The 8,001-nt window shown below is 46.6% G+C and overlaps 1 protein-coding gene across 3 annotated transcripts in view; it reads right to left on the minus strand.

The window, feature by feature from the left end:
* The window catches only part of PIP5K1B (phosphatidylinositol-4-phosphate 5-kinase type 1 beta), a 343,315-nt gene extending 340,124 nt beyond the window's left edge, over positions 1–3,191 (minus strand). Inside the window, exon 1 of one of the 3 annotated variants that reach the window (XM_037851227.1) lies at positions 2,611–3,191. The gene's annotated coding sequence lies outside the window, so the exon portion shown is untranslated. The remainder of the gene's footprint in view (positions 1–2,610) is intronic. The other 2 variants (XM_037851226.1, XM_037851232.1) reach the window with 2 other exon arrangements.
* Positions 3,192–8,001: the final 4,810 nt, after the last annotated feature.

The raw sequence follows: 8,001 nt of genomic DNA on the forward strand, positions 1-8,001 counted from the left end.
AAATTATGCTATGTGTTAGCAGATGTTGGAAATTTACATTGTGAGATGCTTTCTATGTTTTACAGCATGTGTTTTCCTCATGAGTGAATTCAATCACCTCCTTCACTCATTCAGCAGCTATTTATTGAACACTCACTACAGGAAAATCACAAAGCTAAAAAAAAAAAAAAAGTAAGAGTTGGCAGACAACATCCAAGTAAACCCAGACATGTATTTTAGAGTACTTCAGCCTCTCAAATTATTTCTAAGTCAAATACTAATATAAATTATATAGATGTTAAGCTAAAGTGCACTTGGGATTTTCTCTCCCTTCATGACGAGAAGAAATGGTGAGAAAAGGGAAGAGGGGCTAAATTGAATGTGGAATAGGTAATTAGCTAAGTCCTGTAGTTGATACAGAGAAAAAAACGAACCTTCCCCTAAAGAAAATGATGATATTGGATTACAAATACATTGATAAACAGCATAGAATGCTACAGCTGGAAAGGAAAAAAAGATAATGTAATACAAGCCCCTTGTTTTACACCCTGGGATAGTTGAAGGTTGGCAATGGTGTGATCTGGCCCAGATCACACAGTCAAAAGTAGTGCCAGAACTGGAACCCAGGTCACCAGCCAGCATGCTGACCAGTCCCTACGGTATTACAGTATACACGTCACGTCCTCATAGCTATCAGGAGTGGAACAATGCCATAATACCCAAAGCAATGGAGATCTGAGTTCTAGTCTTATAAACTCCCCTAAATTAGACATAACACAGAGAATTCCTACCTCTGGTTTGAACCTCGGTTTCCTCATCCATAAAATGTGAACAGCAAATCACTGTGAGACTGCAGACCAGAATCAACACAAACATTCTGGTCATTCTGAAGGCATTAAAGCAAAGAGCTAGCCCTGGGTTACAGCAGAGAACCTGACTGTGACTCTTAACTCCAGTCACTTGTTACCTTGATAAGTCACTGAACCTGTGAATATCATATTCCTCCTTTGAAACATGTGGTTAATAATCATTGCCCTGCCTCCCTCAAAAATGGTCAGAATTAAATGAGAAAACACTGAAATGCATCTCACATACTGCAATTTATCAATGCAAATGTAAGGTATTATTAAAATCCCTCCAGTCTTCTTTACTTAGATAAAAAAAGTAATGATTTTATCATTCAGCGTTTTACAGTTTCCCTTCTTAAATAAGACATCATAATACATTAGCCTCAGACTTTCCAGCTTTCTCATCAATCCTGGTAAGTCTCCACTCACATCACTTTACATAGAACACACCAATTCCCTCAGCTCAGAGATCATACATGATGCTTACTCCATCTTCCACTAACTTCGATTTGGCTGGGAAAGGTTTTTTTTCCAGTTTCCTTGGAAGACTGGAAAATGCTCTGACAAAAGAGTCCATAACACCATTCTACTTCATCACATTAGAGCCATAATGAAACCAACCAGTTGGCTGTTCTCCACTCCAAAACCTGCACAACACTTCAGCCTCTCCTCAGGACAAGAGGTGTCTTTGAGTGGATGGTTTTCACCGGAGGGACAACAGGGGTTCCCCAGACCTAAACGCAGGAGTACTGATGCCTGGGCAGTTTTTTCCCTGCACTAGATCAGCACATCCTGAAGTCGTCCCTTAAGACCTTAGAGCTAGGTCTGCAGCAAGCTGAGATTATCAGAGAGGTCGGGGGGGGGGGGGGGAAGTGCGGGGCGGGGGGGGGGGGGCGGTGTAAGTTTAGCATCAAAACATCAAAGAACTTAACATTTCCTTGTTCTGGAGCCCTGGTTCAGGAGATGAGGTGGAAGAATTCATCAGTTTATGCAAACAACTTCTCTGAAACAGGTTTGTATCCAACCAAGCTGGGCACCAGACACAAGCCAACTGGAGTGGGGGATGCGGGGGGTAGGGGGGCGGTAAACAATGACAACATGCTCATCTGCATAGACGAGAAATAAGCAGACATTTGTTGTCTTCTGTTTAGGCGACTCCTGGCACCAGCCTGGCAAATAAAACCCTGGAATTCTCCCTTCCCATTGACCCCCACACTCCAACCCCCTGACCCCAGATGTTGAAGCGTCACGTTGACAGAGCCGGGGAAACAGGGAGGCGAAACGCCTAAGTCTACTGCTGCATTTAGGCTGGGAACCATACCGCACCTGTTCAATCCGGCTCCCGCACCAGAAATGACCAGAACATTGACTCGCGCAAGCCCCTCTTGAGATCCCAGGGGCGCCTAACAAGTTCGCTGCTGTTGAGTGCTGGAGGAGGGTGGTGGGGAGCCCTCTCCCTCAGCAGCCAAACTGCTGGTTGCCCTGAAAAGGGGAGGGGGTTCCTGCTTAAAAGAATCCAGTGTGATCCCCGAGCGTCACTGCGGCCCGGGGAATCTGGTGACGAGTGGGTGGGTGCCCGCGGGGACGGCGCAGTGGTGGCCCCAAGAAACGAAGGTCCCACTTCGGTGACCACGCGCGCCCCTCCACCCTACCCCCAGCACAACGCGGGCAAGCAATGTGGGAGAGTAGAGACCGCCAGGATTCATCATAAACACAGAGCCCTCAACCCGGAGCCCATTGGAGGGTCTAGAGAGGAGGGGCCGGAGACGCGCAGGAAACTTACCTTACCCGGGCAACATTCGGGCGCCCCGGCTGTCGAGACCAGTTGCGCCACAGTCTGCAAGTTACCGGGATGTTGCTGCTTCCCCTCGGCGAAGAGAGCTGTACAGGCGAGGGACCGGAGGGCCGGCCGGGGCCGGGGGTCGGTGGGGCCCGGCGGAAGCGCAGCGCGGGGGCGTGCAGGTGCCGGGGCCCTAGCCGCGGGCCAAACTCCCCCCGGACGCGTCTCGGCGGGTGCGCGCGGGTATGAGTGTGCAATGCGCGCGCCCCGCTTTCCCCTTCCCGGCAGTCCTCCGGCCAGACTGAGTAGCGAGCCCTCGCCAAAGCCCACACGGTTTGTAGCGGCTCCGCGGCGCGGCGAAACCTTGCCTCGGCGCGTTCGGGGTCCCGGGGCCGAGGAGCAGCTGCGCCCCGGGGGCTCCGGCGCGGGTTCCGAAGCACTGCGCGCCCGAGTCAGAACCAGGCGCGGAGAGCTGGTGGTGTGGCGGCTGCCGCGGCTCGCGGAGGCTGCAGGCCCCGCCCGCCGGCTGCCCAGGCTCTTCCCCTTTTCTCTCCACCCCCTTGCTCCATCCCCGCACGCCCTGCAGGGAAGCCAGACCGGTTTGCAGCGGCGGCGGCGGCGGGAGTCTCTGTTGCAGTTGGACTGGGCGCCGGAGTCGGTGCGTCGGGACGCGGCGCTCTATCCCGCTGCTGCGTGCCCAGGATGCAGACAGAGGATAGGGTAGGCCGGGGACCCAGAGACCCCCGGAATTGGCAGGTTCCTCCAAGGCTCCACGGCTAGCCGAGGGCTTCCCGGCTGTTCTCAAAGTCTTGAAGCCCGCTGTGCAGGGCTGTATTTGGCAAAGGGCTTTCCCCTTCCTCAGCCCACCGAACTCAGCAACGTCCGGTAGCCCGCCCGCTGGATTTTGGGGCGAAGCCCGCACTTAAGCAAAGTTCCTCCCTCTCCACCAGGAAGGGACAGGCCGGGATTCCAATGTTTCTCCCCTTCCAAGGACAGAGGTGTTCCCTGGAAGTAAGATCTACCCAACAGGTCGGGGAGGGGGTCCTGGGAGAGAGACGACTGAAGGGGCATCAAGCGCGAACGGGCTGTGATGGGGTTGGAGACCGAATCCTACTGATGGCGCTGGGTGGAGGTGGGGGCACTGGTAATCTCACTTGATATCAGTGTAAGCCGCGGGGGAGAGAGGACATATCTAAACGACCCCCTTGGAAAAATGCTGTCAGGGAGGCTATGGCTAGATTTACTCAATAGGAACCTAAAAGGTGGTGGATCTCTCCCAGCTGAATTGAAGGAAGTTACTTCCCTCTTAAAAAATGAACGCTGATGGAAAACATGGGATACTTTATGCTCCAGGAGGACCAACATTTCATGGTCCTTATCCTTAGACCTCCCTGGCTAAGTGAGCCACAATGAATTTCTGTTTGAAAGGAGACTCCCTGAGCTCTCTGCAAATGAACACCTTTTTTTCAGTTCTGAAACCTCTTTGTACCTCCCACCCTCCACCTTCTGTGAGTTTGCTATGGTTTAATATCAGCCTGGAATGAAACTCAATGATCCCTTGGTAACACAAGGATCTATTATCTTTGGGCTGCTTTCCCAGCCTACTCCTTCCAGATGTGTCTAGTCATTCCTTGGAGTTTTAAGTCATCTCTTGTTTAGGACCCTGTGTGACTTGCATTGGGTTTTATCCTGGCATCATACTCTTCAAAACTCAGAGCTGGAACACAAATCTAGTCCAGCTTGCTCGTTTTACAGATGAGAAAACTAAGATACAAAGATATTAAGTGACCCAAGGACTAGACCACAGGTTCCTTCACTCCCAATTTCTGTACAATAAATGACAGAAACCCTGTATTAACAGAGTTCAAGAATGAAAATGGGGTCAATAGAAGATGTGGCGGAGGAAAGAGGAACAGGTCAAAGAACGGTTCATCTGACTTGTCTGAAACACTGTGTAGGGGGCAGCATCACACTGCAGTGAGTAGCAGGCTAGGCTGCAATCTGAGAATGGGAATCCCAGTCCCCCTTCCTTCTTCCTCAGATTTCTGCTCTGAAATCCAGGGAGTGGAAAATGAATCTTTTCCCAGAGAGGTAGTAAATGAGAATGCAAAGTCAGTTCTCAGTATTTCCTAGTAATGTAGGGGAGGTGAAAGTAGGTAAAACCAAACTTAAATGAAATTACAGGGCACCAGAAGTAGTCACCAACATTACATTTCCCATTAAGAGACTGATACTGTATTCTGTAAGACACAGATGCAAACTGCCTTAGGTTTTCAGAGAGAAGTCATAAAGCAGAGTGCCCACTGGCTATTTAGAGCTAACTCTATTAAACAGGATTCTAAGGAACTCTACCAAGAGCCTTAAGACTGCATCATCACTGTGAATTAAAGGAATGAGGGGGCACACAGTGTAAGATGTATTTCTTCCTAATTTTGTCTCTAACTCTTTCAGCAGGAGTTTGAGAAAGTCACCTTCTTTTGGAAATAAAACATCGTCAATATCACTAGCAATAGCAATTTGGCCAGAAAATCTGGTTACTTATTTTTAAATTGGAAAATTCTCATCCAAATTTTTTTCTTAATTTCAAATGTAATTTCTCCAATTGATTCCAGGTCTTAGAGCAAAATCTTAATATTAATAATGCTATTTAATATTCCCCTTACCATGAGAAACAGACATAAGTTCCTTGTAGATTTGATAGCATTACCTTTTAGTAGATTCTATAGCAGTAATGGTCCAATTAACGGCCTCTCTTTATCCTGGTCTTTTCCCTCTAACTTTGTAGTCTCTCCCCACCTCTGACTCTAGGCTCAACCATATGATTCACTTTGGCCAGTGGGACAATAGAAAACCTGATGTAAATGAAGATTTGAACAAGCCTGCTAGAGGATGAGGGGCGCTGTGGAGCAGAGCTGAGCCACCACAGCTGAGGCCATCCTTGACCAACTGGCTCTCAGTTGACTGTAGAGGTACAAGCAAGTCCAATTCAGATCAGCCAGGGCTTGGTGCAGATCAGCAGAACCACCTAGTCGACCTACAGACTCATGAGAAATAAAAAAATTGTAGTTGTTTTAAGCCATTACTTCATTATCTACTGCTGCATAGCAAACCAACCCAAAAACTTAGTAGCCAAAACAGAAACCATTTACTATTTCTCATGATTCTGTGAGTCAGTTGGGCTTAGCTGGGCACTAGCTAGGAGCACTCACGTGGCTTCATTCTGCTGGCTGCTGGCAGCTAGGTTGGGCTGGAACATCCAAGAAGCCTTCCCTCACCTGTCAGGTACCTCTGTCCTCCTCCCCCTGACCTCTTTCTCTCCAGGTGACTAGCTTGGGCATGTGATCATAGAGTGGTCTTACATGGCAGGTAGCTTCCAAGAGGGAAGAATGGGAAACTGCCAATGCTCTTAAGGACTGACCTTGGAAGTTCTAGAACATTACTTATACTTCATTATATTGGCCAAAACAAGTCACAGGGCCAACCAGATCAAGGGGAAGGGAGATAGACTTTACTTTTTACTTGAGGAGCAGCATTATGTACAAGAATGGAAAGACTTGATGGAAGTCATTATTGGAGACTACCTCATCCACTGAGTTTTGGCATGGTTTGTTACATAGTATTGATAGCTGATACTTTCTTCTTTAGTTGTGGGACTTTGGACCTGTCTGTGAAATGAGAGAGACTGAGTTTAAGTTGCTACTGCATATTTAGCATTTTATTTTGTGATGTCTTAGGGGCAAACTGGAGTCCAGTAAATATTCAGAAAGGAGCTACCAGGAGGAATTTGTGGAGCATTGTCAGCTACGGATATCTCCTCTAGTCATCTGCCATTTATTCTCCAACTAGAAAAAGGAAAAAACAAGAATCCAGATGAAAGGCATGCATTGCCTCCATTTTCATCTAACAGCAGAAAAGTAGAGCCTGCTTCCTTCACAACTCCTGATAGATAATCTCTCTGTCACATTTCCTTCCTTGCTGGAAACTTCATTTATAAGCAGACAAGAAAAGCTAACTGCTTAGCTAAGTCCGCTACATAATTTGAGATGCTAACTTCAGGGGACCAGCTTACCCTGGGGACCATATGTTCTCTAATTTCAAGTTTGCTCTAAAGGTTAGCAAAGGCCTGGAAAACCTCATACACACACACACACATCCCTTCCTTTTCTTCCCCTGCACTCACTTCCCTTTACTCTAGCTTTGCTTTCTTTTACTGCTGCCTCTTTTCTTTCTTAATCCTATCCATTTCTTTATTCTTCCTTCCTCTCAGGGCTGGGAAGAGCATTGAACTAGGAGTCGTGACGCCTGGTTTCTCATTTCAGCTCTGTCCCGCTAACAGTAAAGTCTCTATTCTCTCTAGGCCTCAGATTTCTGGGGTTGAGGCAACCGGGGGGTGTTAAGACGAGATGCTGTGAAAGGTCCTTCTAAGCCTCACAGTCTGTGATCCTTAGACACCCCTGAGCACATTCAGTTCCAGGATTGGAAGAGGGTGAGTATTAGGGACTCAGAGCCCTTTCCAAGAGAGACATGTATGTCTCAATTTTGCTCAAGCCATTCTGCTCCATTCTTCTAAGTTTTATTTCTTAAAATTAGAAAACATGCAACTCTACCAGCTACAAGCCCTATTTAGCTCAGTATTCTTTGCTCAAAAGTTGATATTATTCTGGTTCTCCTCAAGATTAACTGCTGTGTACATTCTTCAACCAGAAAAAATATGAAAACTGGAGACCCAGTGTTGGCAGGCATATAGGTCTGACCCTAAAAAAGTTCTCCAAAATACCTGGGAACTCATCTAAGAATATGAATAAGAATAAGAAAGGCTCCCCTAACAAATCCATGCCAGAATATAAAATTACATGCACTGAGATTATAATTATGTGAAAAATATATGCACATGAAAAAGTTCTGGAAGAGAATAATTAACAAAGTTCTTGTGTAAGGGTGGGGAAATTCTAAGATAAAAAAATATATTGTTTTTACAATTTAAAAATGTGTATACCTTAAAACTACTAGTCTTATTTCCACTAGCTTGTGAAATTTGTTTTCTACTGAGTTTAGTTACTTCTTTTCCCTTCAAAATCTTTTCTTGCTACAAACAGACTCACATACATACCTTTTCTAGGTGAATTTTCGCTCTTCCCAGAAGTTACAAAAATGACTTAAACTTAAGGGTGGTTTAATTGAAGAGTGAACAAAAACAGAATATTGGAATGGAGGGGAGAAGGAAGGGGAAAAAAAAAACAGAATCCTTAGGATAGCATAGAGAACCAAGATGAATTTCAAAAAGCATCCAGAAGGCATGAAAAATTTAAACACATCTTTTGTATTGAGTCTGAACTTGGGTTTTAAGGAACCAGAAAGTCAAGGCTTTCAGAAGGGACAAAGGCTAGAGGGGCT

Source organism: Choloepus didactylus, chromosome 10, assembly GCF_015220235.1.
Source record: "Choloepus didactylus isolate mChoDid1 chromosome 10, mChoDid1.pri, whole genome shotgun sequence".
Taxonomy (NCBI): domain Eukaryota; kingdom Metazoa; phylum Chordata; class Mammalia; order Pilosa; family Megalonychidae; genus Choloepus; species Choloepus didactylus.